The sequence below is a fragment of the Saccostrea echinata genome, unplaced genomic scaffold (assembly GCF_033153115.1).
Source record: "Saccostrea echinata isolate AGI-Se365-2 ecotype Australia unplaced genomic scaffold, CSIRO_AGI_Sech_v1 ptg000029l, whole genome shotgun sequence".
NCBI lineage: Eukaryota > Metazoa > Mollusca > Bivalvia > Ostreida > Ostreidae > Saccostrea > Saccostrea echinata.
This window is the reverse complement of record NW_026889778.1, coordinates 20,270,148-20,289,598: the sequence shown is the minus strand read 5'-3', so window position 1 is coordinate 20,289,598 and position 19,451 is coordinate 20,270,148. Positions and strand designations below refer to the sequence as shown.

At 34.9% G+C, this 19,451-nt stretch overlaps 1 non-coding gene across 1 annotated transcript; it reads right to left on the bottom strand.

Annotated features, from left to right (window-relative positions):
• Positions 1–12,174: 12,174 nt before the first annotated feature.
• Trnaa-ggc (transfer RNA alanine (anticodon GGC)) lies at positions 12,175–12,247 on the bottom strand. Its single transcript has one exon. It is a non-coding gene; the product is annotated as a tRNA-Ala (tRNA).
• Between the last annotated feature and the right edge of the window lie 7,204 nt (positions 12,248–19,451).

Sequence of the window (19,451 nt, the reverse complement as noted above, 5' to 3'; positions counted from 1 at the left end):
TATATTAACACCCCCACACCAACTTTTATAAAAAGAGCATTTAAAAGCAAAACCCTATCCTTTATGGACAAAAATGTCAGACTGATACTACCTGAAGTTTATTCTATCATTGTGTTTCATTTATTTCTGGTTTAATAACAAAATATCTCTACACTTTTAATTATTGTGTCCTTTGCAGAATTTCCCCCAAAGCCTATTACTGAAGATTGTTAATTTTCAAAATATACATTACTTAAATGGTAATATTCATACACATTGCTCATCATTCCACTAGCATTGTTAACCATTTCATCATCCCAGTTTTGGATGACATCAAGTTGACGATGACATGGTGTCAACTTAACATTGCACTCTCTTATTCTGATTATATTGTTGATATAGCAATGTTGGACAATATCTTTGTTTATCTCTGTTGCAATGTTAAACGACAATGAGTGGACATCTTGCCAGAATTGCATTTTTTATTGTTTACATCGTCGACATCGCAATGTTAGACGATATCGAGTCGACATCATCGTATCAACATTGCATTCTTTTTTCTTCTTTACATCTTTCACTTCGTCGACATTGCGTTGCATAAACATTGCCTTCTTTTTTTCTTGTTTACATCGTTCACATCGTCGACATTTCAATGTTGGACGATATCGAGTCGACATTGCTTCGACGTTGCATTCTGTTTTCTTGTTAACATCGTCGACATCGTAGTGTTGGACGATATTGAGTCGAGACCGTGCGTCAACATTGCCTACTGTTTTCTTGTTTACATCGTTAACATCGTCGACATTGTAATTTTGGGCGATATCGAGTCGACATCGTTTCAACGTCGCATTCTGTTTTCTTGTTTACATCGTTTACTTTGTCAACATTGCAATGTTGGACGATATCGTTTCGATATCGTGTCAACATTGAATCCGTTTTTTGTTTACATCGTCGTTATTGCAACGTTGGACGATGTAAACTCATATCAACAATGTCTTTATTGCGAAGTCGACATACAATGTAGAAATAATAACAATGCAGACGATGTAAACTCGATATCGCATCAACATTGCAATGTCGACGATGTCAACATATTAAATGAAAACAATGTTACAGTAGACGATGTAATTACGATATCGTGTCAATATTGTCGACATTGCTATGTTGACAATGTCAACATAGAAATACTAACAATGTAGACGGTGTAAACTCTATATTGCGTCAATAATGTCTACATTGCGATGTTGACGATATCGAATTGAAAAAGTGAACTGGACATGAATGGAGGAAAGAAATTTTACCTAACGACAAAGAAGATGGGTGAACAAGGCGGGCGAAGTGCCTATAGTGCGACAAACATGAAGTGAAAAATAAAATCTCAATTATATAAAAATTTTCTTTGATATTTCATCTAACATTAAAGTATATTTTATGCTAAATCTCTACAATTTACAAAAATCTCACAAAGACTGAAATTATTTGCCTACGAAATAGCATACACACACTAAAGAGGACAAAAAGGATCATTTTCTCATACTTTAACAAAATTTTTCGATATGAGTGGGTCTTCGCTCCATTTTTTTGAAAGTTGATCCTAAAAGTTTGCATAAAATTATACATTTTTTGGTTTACAAAAACATGGAGCAAAGACCCACTATACCTTAAAAGTACACTTTTATGACAAAGCATTCGGAAATTTCCGAGAAATACTTGAAGTCCATTAAGTCAAGGGTCATATCACAAACATGATTTAAATGCCACTACTCGTCAGGAGCTGCGTGGCGTAGTGGTTAGCGTGTTAGTCTCAAAACAATATGATACTCCGGATTTTTATTGATAGGGGGTTCGAATCCCACGAATACCATTTTATTTTTTTAATGAAAGAATAATTTTTTCCGTGATCTTTTTTCTCAGAAAAATTTTGTTGATCATAATTTCATAAATTTCAATAATGAGAACTTTATTTTAAATACTTAATTCACAAATTGAATATGATTTTATTAATATCTGAAGTTATAGGCATTCTGCACGCCTTGTTCACCCATCTTCTTTCAGATATATGATATTTTGGTTATTAACAACACCAGACGATGGTTCAAACATAAAAAAAGCCTTGACACACTTTCCAGATTAAAAGTGACAGATAGATGTAAAAAAAAAAAAAAAAACTCATCAAACGGCTGAAAGGGATATTGAAGAAAAAAAACATCCTTTTGTTTTCAATAATTCATAAGTGAAGAAATAGATCGATTACACAATCAATATGCACTGGCCCCGCCTGACGAAGCAGGTAACAACATTTTCCTTGTTTCATTATTTATTTGTGAAGAGGAATTTTTATTAGAGGAATTTGGATTTTATTCTGGGAGTGGTTATCCAATTTGTACTCATAGTTCCCTTTGTAGGGAGGAAATTCTTCAAAATCATATGTCAGTGTTAAATATATTCATATTACATATACTAACAACCAAATTGAATTTGAATCACCATACTTATATTGGATTCTAAAGTTTGTTTGTTTGTTTGTTTATTGTTTAACGTACCACTCGAGAATTTTTCACTCATATGGAGACGCCACCACTTGCCGGTGGAGAGCTGCAAATTTTGACCTATACTCGGCACTCAGGGCCATTGAGCAGTGAGGGATCTTTTTCGTGCCAGCACCTACTACGACATGGGACCTCCGTTTATACGGTCTCATCCGAAGGACCGGTCTCCACGTCCCACAGTGGGATTCGAGCCCGCGACGTAAGGATCAACTCCTAACGTAAATAATGGTCCTTACAACCAAAATACAAAGTGGGTTCCAGTTACTGTAGATCACTATATTTTTGCGACACCCTTTTTTCACGAAATAGCTATCTGGTATTTATAAGCGAGACAAAAATGTGCAAGCTTTTGTGATTACTGTATATAGCTTGAACAATATTTAATATACGCAGCTGATACGCGAGAATAAAATTTTCGCGAGCAGACAGACAATCCGTGTAGTTACTTAAACTGTTACATTGAACTTTCATTATTATTTCTATTTAATTTTTATTAATTTATGACGCTGGGTCACTACAAAGCGTTTAATCATCTACGGAATTGAGGGACAACCCTCCTACTTGCAATGCATTATTTATGAGTCTTTTGTGAGTCTTAATTGAATTGAGCATTTTTAAACAGTCAAAAGGATCAGACACAATTTCAGAAACTTAGTCTTCTCATCCGTGTGATTCTGTACCAAGGATTATACATGAAATATAATCGACATCTTTTAAATAGATTTACTTTCCTACAAATACATATGTGAAATTACACTTGTGGACCTATCAGACAGAAGATGTTGTCGAAGTAGTTATTTCACGAAGGGGTATTTGACGAAGGGGTATCTAAAGGTCTATGCAGCAAATTGGATTCTTATGAGCTACAGTGGACTTTCAGATATCCGGACGCGAGATATCCGGACACTTCAGTTTCCGGACGATTTTTCATGGGAACGAAATTTTTTAACGTTATTTTGTCTCGTTTAACCGGAATTCCGCGTTCCGTATCCGGACGGTCTTTTTTCACCACAAAATGAATTTTTACGTTATATTTTGGTTCATTTATCCGGACGATAATTTTTTAACTTGTCTGTCAAGTCTGCTCAGATTTCTTGATTTGGGTGTGAATTGTTGTAAAAACACTGGTCTAGCTGTTTGTTTTAAAAGATGATCACCTGCGACCTGTTATCAATGGCTTGCGGCAAGGTTAATTGTAGATCGATAGGTACGCACGAGACTCTCGCTTCTCTAACATGGTTTAGATACGTATTAATTAATGGGAAATAATTTTATAAGTCTAGGATAATTTTTTCGTAGTCGGCAAATATATTTCTTTTACTGTTAGAATACAGTCGTAACATGGTTTTATGTATTTATAGACATGACATCGGAGTTTTTTATGCACAGTATTTTGTGCGCAAAAAAGCATTCTATGATTTGATAAATTTATAAAATATCTTTCAAAATTACACAATCGTTAATACGATCTCGCTTTGGATGATTACGATTAGCGTTCGTATACATGTGCAGATTATGTCACATTAAGCATTGATGGATGTTCTTGTATATTAAATAAGACTCTACCGACAGTACTGACATCGCTACTACATAATTATGTATATAGGAGAAGTTGATTCATTAGACACTGGGAAGCAGAAATGACTAATGTGACCATATATACATGTAAACACGTTTTTTCCAATGACACATGTACTTTTTTATTTATTTAAACAAGTATTGATAAGTACTAACTTATATTAAAGTATTTAAACAATAAAACATATTGATATAAAGCAACATTCTTTACTATTGCCAATGGTATGAAAGGCCATATATCTAAAATCAGGCAATTCAGGTATTCGGACGCTTCACATATCCGGACAAATTGACTGGGAACCAAAGCGTCCGGATAAATGAGGCTCCACTGTATATGATTCAAATTCTGTAATTCATGCCAAAGCATTGGGGCCTGATTGATTTTCTCTTACTTGGAGGTTGGTACATTAACCTCTGCTTATATATTTACGATGGCCGCTTGATCTGAATCTCGTTGGAAAATAAACTTTGCTATATTACAAAATTTCTGCGTAATTTTTGCGATATGATGCTAAAATTCGCGAATAAACGCGTAGTTTAGTAACATAACCTTAAACTTTCGTTAAAAAGTCTAACATTTACAATATAACGCGATCAAAAATTTACCTGTCGCTACCCTTGGCAATGGTGATGAATTAAGCATCAAATTGCAAAATACTTTTATAATCAGTCATTTAACATTTACAGAATAATTAGTTACAAACAAATGCGTTATGATTCATAATCATTGACAACGCTGGGGCTGATCCAATCATTTTTTTTTTTCAGGGGGGGGGGTGAGGGGGGATTGTTGTTGGAGGAATTCAATTTCTTTTTGTGAATACGGATGATTTAAATTGATCTTGTGTTGTTTAACGTCCAAATTGAGAATTTCTCAATCATATAAAGATGTCATCGTATGCCGGTGAAGAGTTTCAAATTAGAGACCTATAGTCGGCACTCAGGACCATTGAACAGTGAGTGTTCTTCATCGTGCTAACACCTGCTGTGACATGTAAGATCGTTTATAAATTGCTATGAATTTCACTTTTTATGCCGAGCGTTTTTCGAAGGAACAGTCATTTACTATTTTTATATGTTTGACGGGGAGTGGCGAACGAATTGGTTTAGTAGTATATACAATGAATATATCGATTGATAATTTTTATGCTCCCGTAGTCGAAGATTCGGGGGCATATAATTTTTGCCATGTCCTCGTCCGTCCCTCTGTCTGTATATTTGTCCGCGAAAACTTTAACCTTGCCCATAACTTTTGATTGGTTGGGGCTATGGCTTTCATATTTAAGATATGTATTCCTTTTGACAAGATCTTACTTTGGATACCATCATATTTGACCTTTTGACCTTGACCTTGGAGTTTGACCAACTTTTGCAAAATTTTTTAAGACTTTTACCTTGGCCATAACAGCTGAAGCTAGGGCCTTCGTACTTCACATGTGTATTCCTGTTGACAAGACATTTCTTTGGATACCAACAACTTTTACCCTTTGACTTTGACCTTGAAGTTTGACCTACTTTTGAAAAACTATAGCCTTGGTCATAACTTTTGAACAGTTATTGCTAGGGTTTTCATACTTTACACGTGTATTCATTTTGATAAACTTCCCCTGGATACCAACCAATTTGGCCCATTGACCTTGACCTTGGAGTTCGACCTACTCTTAAAAAACTTTAACCTTGGCCATAACATTTGATCGTTTGGTCCTGAGGTTTTCATATCTCATGTACACGTGTATCACTTGTGACAAGACCTTCCCTTGGGGACCATTTGACTCTGACCTTGACGTTTTTCTTTCTTTTGAAAAACTTTAACCTTCACCATAACTTTTCAGCGGTTGGTGCTAGAGCTTTCATGGTCTAAATTTGCAGCCCTTTACCGGCAACTGGCGGCGTTTCAATATGAGTGAAAAGTTCTCGAAGGGACGTTAAACAAACAAACAAAATTGAGAAAATGGATGTTTACTTGAAAGGGAGAAGCAATGCTAAGAGGATACATTATAAACACAATAGGAAAGTGTGTTAAGTAAAACTATTTGCCAAAAAACTGTTCATCTTGTGAGAAAGAAGATCGTTTTCCGGGCTTAACGGCCCCTCTAAACTTCTTCCCTCTAACAGACATCATAGACAGTTTCGGTCTAAAACCTTCAAATAAACTGAGTGAACATGTGGTACTGAAAAAATAAATGTTAATTTATTCAGTCTAGGAAAATCACTGTAGAAAAATAAGTTTAAAAGTCTACAATCTCATCTTCCATTTCTGGCTCAAGTTGTTCTTTTTGAGTATGATATTTCATTTTTATTTTGCCTTAGGGTATCCCCCAATGATAAAACCGTTCATTATGGAATTCTTTTGAAGTTATACAAGTGCTTCTTTCACTAATAAAAAAATACTGTGGAATCATAACTTTTCGTGGTGGCTCAATTTTCGTTGTATTCGTGGGTCTTATCCACTAATTAGCATCCTCCATGAATTTATAAACTAAGATAACAGAGTCATATTTCCTTCTGTAGGTGTGAGAAAATACACGAAATTACGTCCCAACGAAACTTTAAACTTTCATCTATCAACGAAAAATTGCCCCTGCCAATTTTAATGATTGCACAGTATTCTTTTATGGATGCAAAACGATACGCCTGATTCATAAAATCGATACATTTCAGAAATTACAAGCAAAATACATTTAGCAAAAGTACCTATTGACAAGGATCTTTTCAGAAAAGCGTTTTACCGTCTGTTTTTCTTCCATTAAAAAAATTAGTTCCAGTGTATCTGACCTCTTAACTTTCTTAATATTTGCATGATTTTTTCTTGCCATTCACTTTGCAATATATTATCACATCTATTATCTGTTAGCAATTTGTTGCATATGTATTTTTATAACAACTGTGGTCTGATCAGGATTCTGGTGGCTTTGAGGGGACAGTTCCACCCATCTGCGCACATCCAACGCATCACAGAACTTTTCTTCTGATTTCCAAACAACCCATTAACATTCCCACAGGTGCAAGAATTAAACCACCAGCCTGACTTACAATATTTTGCACAGATTCCATTCCCCCATTGATCGTTGTCTTCATCAACTGTACTAAATTTCATCCCATTTGCGTTTGTTTTTTTATCCTTTTTGTTTGTCATACAATCTGAAAAAATATCTGTTTTTAATCTGATATAATAATATATACAATTTTATGTAACAAAAAGTAACAGTTAGAATTGATTATAGCTACCACATTTTTTGTGGGTTTTCTGACTCTTCCTTCATTAAGTGGTAGATTTTTCCCTCATTTTGCAGTATATTCACAATCAATTTTAATCAGACTAATGTTCATAACAAATATAATAGATTATTATCAAAGTTACATGAATCAAAATCATATGCTGTTGTATAATATTGGTCATAAAGCGAAAGATTTGTGAAAAAAATGAGTAAAGTGCAGTTTTAACAAATACAGCTGCACTGTAAGGCAGGAAAAGGCTGCAAAATATAAGTGCCGGGAAAAAAGTTGAATTAACAACATCTTTGGTATCTTCTATGTTAACGTCACTCGACCTTTATTTATAGTTGTAAACAACATTGAATTGGACCATGCAAAGGTAAGGAATATGTATGTCCTTGGCCGTGAGACCATAGTACAGTAACTTTTTTTTTTGCGCACGCTTACCTTAAAGAAGAAGTGAAGAAATGTTTTAATATTCCTTCTCTATAAATTAACTATTTTAGGTTCTGAGACATGCAATGTTCTGAAACCTACTTTCAAGAATTGAACAAAATTTTGCAAAGTCATAAAAAAATTCTAGCTTTGTCAATGTTCCCTTTTTTCGTCACTGGGTCTATTTTAAGGTGACATAGTTGTTCTTAAGAGTATTAACTGTGACGAAACGACAAAATGCAAATTAATATTACTTTACAATGTTCCTTTGTAATGTTTGTAATGTGACGAGAAAATTCATCAAAAAATTGTATGTTTAACAGATAATTACTTGAAAACGTCTCATAAAAGCTTGATTTAAATTTTGGGTTTTTTTTTTATTCATTGCTGTCCATCGACTATTTTACAGCTTTCAAGGCAGCCGAATACATGTACCCAAAAGCCACTTTAAAATATTTTCTTTTGTAAAAGAAAAATTCAGTCATTTGAACTACTTATTTCCCTATAATTTCATTTCTGATACATGTACGAAAGGACATAGAAGATGTATTCTTTGTAACATAGGAGAGAACAATTTGCCGAAAAAAAGTTGAATTGCAAAATCAATGTTAATTAGATGCTGTCATAAGATAGTAATACCCGCACTAATGTGTTTGCCTCTAAATGCAGGCCTGCCTCCCCCCCCCTTTTTCGAAACATAACTTTTTACTAATGAAAATGTTCATGAAAGGGTGGTTCCCCCCCCCCTTTTTTGTTGCATTATAGTCAAATAAAGGTAATGTAGTAATGTATATAAAATTGGGGTACTAAAAGAAATTGGAACCCACCCCACCCACGAAATAGGATTCTAGAGTTTTGAAAAAAAATTGTTTTAGCTTGTCAAGTTTTTTCAGGTCAGTTGAACTTTTTTCTCTGGCTCCCCCCCCCCCCCCACTTTCAAAAATGTTGCTACGTCCCTGATATGTGCTCTGACTGCTCTCCCTTAATTTCTGGTAATCAGGGAAGAAGCACACATTTAAATCAAGCATTAAATGCTCAGGTGAACATGCAGCCCATATTGGCCTCTTATGTAAAACAGGTGCGGATCCAGGAATTTTTTCCATGGGGATCCAACCCAGAAATTTCTTGAGACCCCCCCCCAAAAAAAAAAAATAAAAAAAACTTAAACTCCTTTCCCAAATGTGAAAACTTATTTCATGGTGATGGTGGGGGGGGGGGGAGGGGAGGGGGTTTGACCGCTCACTTTTTAAGCTTCATATGTATAACTTTTCATACCAACTTAACAGGGGTCCGTGTTTTCTAGGGGGGAGGGGGTCCAAGGTCACTCTTAGTTGCTTTTGTATATAGATTTCGTATATAGGTTCCGGACCCCCCCCCCCCCCCTCTAGATCCGCGCATGTAAATATTTCATTACCTGTCTGATATTACCTAATAATGGAAATTCTGATAAAGAGAGAATTTTTGAAAGATTTGTGTAAAAAAAGGGGGGTGGTTAATTTTCTACCCATAATTGGGACTTCTTGAATTTATTGTCAAAGCAACAAATATTATTATTTTAGTGCATAGCTTTTTTGATGAACTTAAAAAAAATAAGATGCCAAAATGACAACTTGTGCAAATTTTTATCAGTATTTGGGTAGGATTCGAAGAACCCCTTTCCAAATCTTGACCCAATCAACTTTGTCAAAAATCAACCCCCACCAACGATTTACCCGTTTTCCTGTCATATTTAGAATAGATAGCACAAACTTATGAAATTTTTTTTATGTAATTATAATATAAATTTTACAAATGTACACCTTTTTGGAAAATTTCTAGACTCGTGCGTGGAATTACGACACACTGCGAGCACTACTTTTACCGTTATCATTATTGTTTTGCACATGGTGTATGTACATCATCATTACCACTGGGATTACTAATATTTAGTGTGTGTTTTAAATGGATTTATTATTCTGTCAAGTTACCTATAACAGGTGGTAAGTACACTATGACTATATTATTTTAAACTTTTAGTATAGAACGGGTTTTGTTGTTTAACGTCCTTCTCGAGAATTTTTCACTCATATGGAGACGTCACCACTTGCCGGTGGAGGGCTGCAAATTTTTCTCATCCAAAGAACTGGTTTCCACGTCCCGCAGTGGATTCGAACCCCCGACTTAAGGATCAACTCCTTACTCCACGACTCAAGAGCAGTGGTTCTAACCACTGCGCCACACGTGCGACTAGAACAGGGTAAAATAATCGGAAATGAAAATGGTTATGGGGCTATAGGTGGAAAAGGGTAAAAGATCATTGAAATGCCACAATTATGCAAATTATACAATGAGGCAAGTCCCTGGGGTCATTCCACTCGATCTTTGGAACTGGAAACAATAAAATAGCTTTCATTAGACCAAAAGCCCCTAAGTCATCTTTGTATTATAACACACTAAATAGGATATATGGGGTCATGACCTCCCAGAGGTCATTACCAACCCCTAAAACTTCATTTGATCATATACATTGTATCTTGAAAATGGTTGAAAACTCCTCCCTTAACCATATATAATATTGTCCCTCGAGTCATTATGCATTAAATGGTGTAAAGGTTATGACCCCTTGAAGTCATCTCATCCTGAAACTGGAATTGATCACAATATGACCTGCATCAAAAGTGTCTCAGTGATAATTTCCTTGACATTTTATTCAGGACCCCTAGGGTCAGTCCATCCTCCTAGAATTAGAAAATGAAAATCATTCAGAGACCCGCCATTATACTTTGTGTACATGTACATTTTTGTATTATTCACAATTTATTTTATACCCGATCAAGTTAACTTATAAATAATTTTTATAAATAAACGAGCCTGGGGCTGGGAAGGGGGAAAAGGGGAAGGAGTTATGTCTGCATGGTCTTAAATGTTGAAAACTCCTAAAATTTGTGAATATTAACCCGGTCGTTTCCCACTTGTCATCATTATTTACTGATCTTCCCACAACATACATGTGTCTTTATTAAATCAATAGATCGTGGACTTTTTTGGTCATATGCCTAGCTTTCCCTTGAATCAGGAAAGGTGATATAAATATTTTAAGAATGATTAAGAATTTAAACAGGTCTTGCACAACTCCTAAAATTGATTAAGCTCTGTCGTTGAATTAGCAATACTGATATAGCTTGGTTTTGCTATTCAAAACACTTTGATTTTAAGCTATTAATCATCCTTTTTTTAAATGAACATTTTTATCAAATTATAGATATAAGTTGCACTATTTTGACACGGGCATAAATTTTAAATTTTCAGTTTTGAGTTTTCTGAAAACAATGCATGAAGGAAAATTGCTTTTCAAAAATTGTCTTCTGAGAATTTGTTATCACAGATATATATATTTTGCATGGGGCTATATACCTGGAGTAATCTCTCTCTCTCTCTCTCTCTAACATCTACTTCAGTCAAATTTAAAGTGGAATTATAAGACATTTTTTTCTTATTGATGACTTTTTAGGATTTTACACTAATTCATACTGCAGCAAGAATGTTATCCCTCCCAGGCCAAGATCAGTATTTTCAGTGGGCAGAAATGAACTTGATCAATTATGCTTGAAAAGTACTCACTGTGAACAATCACCTGACTTGTTGAAGACAGGTAAATATATCCCTCAGGGTATAATTATCATACAAAGGCATGTACAAAATTGAAGTCATAATTAAATCATCATTATCTTAGTAAAAATAAGAAGAAACACACTAGAGGTGTGATGAAATATTTAGAAACACAAAGAGTTTTATTTTCTCATGCAAAATATTCTTTCTTGTGTAAAACAATTGTTCAAATGAAGGGCCAAATCTTCTTTTAAGGGGAGATAAGAATGAGTGAAAATTTAATATTATTTCAAAAATCTTCTTCTGAGGAACCATTGGGCCAGAAAAGTTTAAAATTATGTGAAACTTCATTACTTAGTGTAGATTCAACTTTGTCCAAATCATGACCTTCGGGGATAGGGTGCGGCCACAATAGGGGATCAAAGTTTTGTAAACATTGATGGGAATGTACAGTAAAACACGCTTATAACAAAGTGCCTGGAACAGACGATTTTGCTTTGTTATAAGTGTAATTGCTTATATTCATTAAGTTTACAATATATTCTAAAGTCACGGGGAATGATAATCGCTTTGCTGTAAGTGTCAATTCATTATAGGCTTGTTTCGCTATATGCATGTGTCACCGGGTTCACGGGTGCGTGAAAGTCAGTCAATATATCGGGTCTCAATAGCTCAGTGGTTAGACCGCTGGCACGGTATGCCAGAGGCCCTGGGTTCGTGTCCCGGTTGAGACTTGATATATTGGCTGCTTTCACGTACTTGTGAACCCGGTGACACATGCTTATAGCAAAACAAGCCTATAATGAATTGACACTTACAGCAATCACAGAGTCTCAACCGGGACTCGAACCCAGGGCCTCTGACATGCCGTGCCAGCGCTCTAACCACTGAGCTATTGAGACCCGATTTATTGACTGACTTTCACGCACCTGTGAACCCGGTGACATATTCCCCCTCTTTGTAGAAATTCGTCCTGGAATTCTATGAGTTAAGGAAATACGTGACGCATGTTCCAAAGGAATAGTGGGTATTTGTACCGTTAGGCGCCAAATGTCACAGGTGGTGAAAAATCAAGTCCCAACCGGGACCCGAACCCAGGGCATCTGGCATACCGTGCCAGCGCTCTAACCACTGAGATATTGAGACCCGATATATTGACTGACTTTCACGCACCTGTGAACCTGGTGACACATGCTTTACTGTATAAGAAAAAAAAAATCCTTCTCAAGAACCTGTGACTAGGCAAGAAAAGTTTAATCTTATGTGAAAGTTTCATTACATAATGTAGAAACAAATTTGTTTTTTTTTTAAAACTCCTCCTCATTCAGGTTTGATGCAACAAGTAGACTATAGATACTAGTCTAAAAATTGTTTTTGTCAGTTTTCTTCTTCAATCAAATTTTATCCGAGCCTTAACTTGACAACCCTTTGACATTAAGACTTCAAACTTGAGACATGGAGAAGTGGTATGGAATTGGGATTGAGGCCACCAAATTTTTTTTACCTTGATCTTTCGATAAGGTCAAGGTCAATCTTTACATAAAATATAGTCCAGGCTATAACCTGAGAACCCTTTGACGTTAGGATTTTAAATTTGTAACATAGAAAAAAGACATTAACAAAAGATACACTGCACTAAAATTTTGACCTTGACTCCTTTCTTCATTCAAGGTCAAATTGAGAAAAACACCTCCAAACCATAACTTAAGAACCTTTTGACATTAAAACTTTAATGTTGGAACATGGAGAGTTGGTATGGAGAAAGGGTGCATGCAAACAAATTTTTTTACATTGTTTTTATGCCCCCCCCCCCCCATGAATATGGCCGGTGCATATAGTTTTTGTCATGCGTCGTCTTCCGTCCTTCCGTCCTTTCATCCTTTCGTCCTTTCGTCTGTCTTTCCGTCACGCTTTGCGTTAAGCTCTGTTCAAAGCTCAGTTTCAAATAAACTATCGAAGATATTTTCATCAAACTTCATATGCTGATAGATATTGATGGGAGCTATGTAACTGAATCAACATTTTTTTTTACCTTGACCTTGCCTTTGACCTTGACCTCACTTTTCTTAAATTAGTGTTTAGCTCAGATTTAAAGATACCATTCAAGATCGTGTAATTAAACTTCTTACGTTGATACACACTGATGTAGGCTATTCAACTGAATCAACATTTTTGAACCTTGACCTTTCCTTTGATCTTGACCTCACTTTTCTTAAATTAGTGTTTAGCTCATTTTTAATGAAATCATTCAAGATATTTTTATCAAGCTTCATATGCTGATACATACAAATGAGAGCTGTTCAACTGCATCAATATTTTTTTGGCATTGACATTTCCTTTGACCTTGACCTCACTTTTCTTAAATATAGTGTTTAGCTCAGTTTTAAAGATAACGTTCAAGAAAGTGTTATCAACCTTTATATGTTGACAGATACTGATGTAAGCTATTCAACTGCATCAATATTTTCTTTTTACCTTTTGTATAAAAATATCATCTTTCGACCCCCATTTGACCCCCAGGGTGAAAATGAAAACTCCGAAACCTTACTGCACATCTACATGACACCACCAACCATCTCCCAAAAGATGATTAGGCTACTGAGTAAAATGTAAGAGGAGTTCAGGGAACCTGGGGCTTTTTGCATAAAAAACGTCATTTTTTGACCCCCATTTGACCCCTAGGGTGAAAATGAAAACTCCGAAACCTTACTGAACACCTGAAAGACATCACTAACCATCTCCCAAAAGATGATTAGGCTACTGTGTAAAATGTAAGAAGAGTTCAGGGAACCTGGGGCTTTTTGCATAAAAAAGGTCATTTTCGATCCCATTTGAACCCCAGTGTGAAAATGAAAATTCCGAAACATATGGAACCAGGGGCTTTTTTGCATAAAAAACGTAATTTTTCGACCCCAATTTGACCCCCAGGGTGAAAATGAAAACTCCGAATCTACAGGACACCACCAACCATCTCCCAAAAGATGATTAGGCTACTGAGTAAGATGTAAGCGGAGTTCAGGGAGCCAGGGACCTTTTTGCTTTAAAAACGTCATTTTACGACCCCCATTTGACCCCTAGGGTGAAAATGAAAATTCCAAAACCTTACTGCACATCTACAGGACACCACCAACCATCTCCCAAAAGATGATTAAGCTACTGTGTAAAATGTAAGAGAAGTTCAGGGAACCTGGGGTTTTTTGCATAAAAAACGTCATTTTTCGACCCCCATTTGACCCCCAGGGTGAAAATGAAAATTCCGAAACCTTACTGCACATGTACAGGACACCACTAACCATCTCTCAAAAGATAATTAGGCTACTGTGTAAAATGTAAGAAGAGTTCAGGGAACCTAGCGCTTTTTGCATTAAAAAACGTCATTTTTCGACCCCCATTTAACCCCAAGGGTGAAAATGAAAATTCCGAAATTTTACTGCACATCTACAGGACACCCCCCAACCATTGCCCTAAAGATGATTAGGCTACTGTGTAACATGTAAGAGCATTTCAGTGAACCTGGGGCTTTTTGCACAAAAAACGTCATTTTTCGACCCCCATTTGACCCCCAGGGTGAAAATGAAAATTCCGAAACCTTACTGCACATCTACATGACACCACTAACCATCTCCCAAAAGATGATTAGCCTACTGAGTAAAACGTAAGAGGAGTTCAGGAAAGAAGAGAGTGACAAAAGGACGGACGGACAGACGTGAGTAACAACAATATACCTGAACTTTCTTTAGAAAGTGCGGGTATAATAACAATGTTTTGCTAACCGTGAAAATGTCTAAATTTTTCAAATTTAAATTTTGAACCTAAAATTGATCATTGCATTTCAAATCGGATTTTAGGGACACTCCTACTCTGGGGACAAATTTCACACGCATACACACAACCCTCACACAAACAGAATTACTTTTTTGACAACTTTGTTCAAAATATTAGTTAATTTTCATAATCAGCACAGCTGAGATGGTTTGACCGCTCACCCTCGTTTCTGCAGTTAGGTTTTAGAGTCGTGGTTCGAATCCACACGATGCCATGCTTTTACAATTTACAATTCTTCGCTTTCAAAACACAATTTTGAAATCGTTCTGTCCAGGTACCTATAAACTCAGCGTTATCTCAGTGTAACACGTTCTTCGAGGACAAAAATTATTCACTCTGTGTTAGGTTTCCTCTTTTGCAATGAGCTGCAATGGATCGCAATTGCTTATATTTAATCAATTTTATACCTTACAATTTTATAAATGCAATGTACATGTATTTGCTTTTATTTTATCTGTACTTCTGGTGTTTGCCCTGTTAGCTGGAACGTATATGTACTGTATATATATGTATATATGTATATGTAGCATCTAAAGGAAATTTTACTATAGCAAGATACTATACACAAAAAGAAGTGAAGGGACGCCTCCCCCCCCCCCCCCTCCCCCGCCTTCTACGGGCCTGTTATATATTTACAATTGCATAAAAATATACATCTGAAGTTAATGAGATAAATTTAGATTCCTGGTTTTTAATATTAGGGCTAAAGATATATCAGGAACTGTACTCTATGGATTTCATTTATAGAATTGATATCCCTACATCCATTGCATATTCCAAGGATAAATCAACATTAAAATAATTAAGTTTAAACATACCATTACAATAAAAAAATGAAGAAAAGTATTAAATATCATCTCGATATAACAAACTCAAAATGCGTGGATAATATGATGTTATAGAAATAATGTCTATAAAAAAAGTTTCTCCTATTTCTACGTTCTTAGTGTATATTGACTGGAATTAAAATTAAGTATGTGAAAAGACTACCGACGTAATTCATGCAAATAGCCATTTTCGATGTCTAATAATGACCGGTGGTCATTCTTGACGACATTAGGTGTCATCGAAAGGCCAGGGTTCGATTCTAGTTCGCCGCGTAAAACCTTAGACGTAAACATTGGTAGTGGCTGTTTCTTCACCAAGCGCTGTTTTTAATAAACTGCCACAACCCAGTTTATACCGTATAAATTGGGTGGCTATTAAATTTAATATTAAGTGCCAATATTTTTATAATTTGCAGATGATTAAATGATGTTAGGAAACAATTCATAATACGTCATATTTCACGATACTCTTTTTATCCTTCCAAAGAACAGTACTGCAGTTAAAATTTTCTATTCAAATATGCTTGTAATATATTATTCTCACCATATAACCCCTTGAATCCATTGATTGTTAAGTTGTATCCGGTGCTTTCATTGCCAACAAAGAAATGTGTATATTCTGCCTCTAATAACTCGTCGTCTGTTTTCAGCATCTCCACTCTCATATAATTGTTACCATTTTTCGTCAACATGTGTATTGCGTCATTTCCTGTTGCAAAATGACACATATGTATCCATTTTAATACAAAGGAAATAAATGATTGAGAACCTAAATACTAGGGATTGGTTTTTCTTATAGAAAGTAAAACATTGTTGGTATTTGATAAAAACGGTATCTTATCATTATTATATCACTTTTGAAGCATACCAATCCAAAAATCTGATTTCTCTGTGAAGTTACCGAAACCAATCTTGTAATCAGACCAAGTTCGATAAAAGTCTGTGTTGTTAACGTTAAAACATCTTCTTTGTATCATCTAATAAAAGATTGTCAAATACAAATTTAGCATTCAATACTACGCAATTTATTAATTATTACAATGGATGTTCAGAGTCATTTACCATAATTACATATTACAGCTAACATGACAATGAAGCTTCTCAGCAATCAGAAAAAAAAGTTATTTGGACAAAAAAATGGCATTATAAGGATACTGATTTTTGACAGTGAAAACTGTATCAAATGTATAAAGAATGGATAATAAATCCTAAAAGGCTTGATGATGAAGAAATTTGAACTTATGCTTAAATTTTACGAAAAAAAAAAATAAATCCTAGATTCTTAGATTGTAGAGAAAGTAAGGGGGTTGAGAAAAATTTTAAATGAGACAAAATGTAATTTTTATACAATGTATCAATTTCCATTATATTTTGAATCAGTTTTGTTCAATTTCAGGGCCAAGTGAAACAGTGAAGAAAATATTTATTTTAAAAATGAAACGTTTAAGTGACTAACGATCCATTTGTATCCCTTCGAGTAAACATATGGTACATTAATTTCTGTACTATTGATATCCAGCGTCTCAACCGACGTCAAATCAGTGGCACATGTTACCAAATCTAAAAAAGTATTGTTGAAAATATGAATTAAAAGAGAAAAATGTTGGAAACAAGAAAACAAGACTTCGCATTTCGATAAAGTTGAAAAATGATGAATTATGCGGTATGTTTAAAAAAAATGAAATTGTTTAAAAAAATGAAGCAATGATGTTGATTTGTTTACACGTTAGCTGTTGAATATGAATATTTATAAAATTTGCACATACTGCACGGGGTGTTTTGATAATATGTCCATTTTCCGTCAGACCGACATATGACTTTTTCTCTATACTTTTTCTCATAAGCCCAAGGATAGCATTGGAATATTCTAAGAGAACCAATACCAATTGATAGAAACTGTCCTTTTGATTTTATTTCTAGTGCGTTTTTCCAGGTAGGAAGAGGTCCACAGTCTGAAAAATTAAAAAAAAAAGAAAAAGAAAGAATATATATTATATATATACATGTATATATATATATATATATATATATATATATATATATATATATATATATATATATATATATATATATATATATATATATATATATATCATATTACTCAGTCTTAGATATGGTATTCAATAATTCAAATTCATAGTACTGATTTGGATCGATATCGATACGACATCGACATGATATTATCGATATTGACATCAAATTTGTTCTTGGAGATGTATAAATTGGGTGAGTTAAACCTCACAATACAGCATATACAGATATACAGTTTTGATTTATGTAATGATAATCTACATTGTTATACATGTTCTACTGAAAATAAGGCGGGTGGGACCGGTCAACAGGGTCGCCCGCGTGGCGCAGTGGTTAGAGCGTCTGCTCTAGAGTCGCGAAGTAAGAATTGATCCTTACGTCGCGGGTTCGAATCCCACTGTGGGACGTGGAGACCGGTCCTTCGGTCGAGACCGTATAAACCGAGGTCCCATGTCGCAGTAGGTGCTGGCACGAAAAAGATCCCTCACTGCTCAATGGTCGTAAGTGCCGAGTATAGGACAAAATTTCCAGCTCTCCGCCGGCAAGTGGTGGCGTTTCCATATGAGTGAACAATTCTCGAGAGGGACGTTAAACAACATAAAAACAAAAAAAAACCGGTCAACAGGAGATGTGTTCTCCTCCATGGAACCACATCCTCATATGTTCTCAGAGATCCATGTTTGCTCTTATCAAAATTTGTGATTATTTCATTGGACTCTTGTGCATGGTAAATGTTCCCTATCTTCTTTTTTTATTAAACAATCAAGTATTGTAAATCAGGACTATTCAATGTGTACACAAAATCATTTTCTGTAAAGTAAACAATCGCACGCAATGTTTTTTTTTCAGACAATATCTTTTTTCTTCTATTAAAAAGTTACCAACTTTCACCAAAATTTGCAAATACTTATTTTTTTGGTGATTATATCATTCATGAATCCCCAATATTTCTACGTATTCTTACATTACCTGAAATTTCACACCTATGAGACTGAAGAGGACCAGGTACACATTTCATGTTAATTGCACATTGATGATTTCTACAACTTCCGATGAATCGCTTCAAAAAGTAAAGAAAAAGCATGAATATGTTTTAAACAAACATTTGAGTCTTTAATTGTAAAATACAGCTTTGTTTATCTTTGAAAAAAAAAGCTATTCAAGGTTATTGATTACTTTGTTCTATTTCAGTACTTAATGATTGCAAAGTCATAAAATATGAATTGAATATCGTTTTCTTGGTTTTGTCTGTATACCTTGCACTTTCAGATGAAATTTTATAGTCATCCCATTAATCAATTTCAAAAGACTCAATCAGTAATTATATATGTTATATGTTATTTATCAATAATTTTCGCTCGTACTATTTTCAGGGTTAGCAGATTTTTTTCAGTATTACAAATATTTTACCAATTATCTCAGT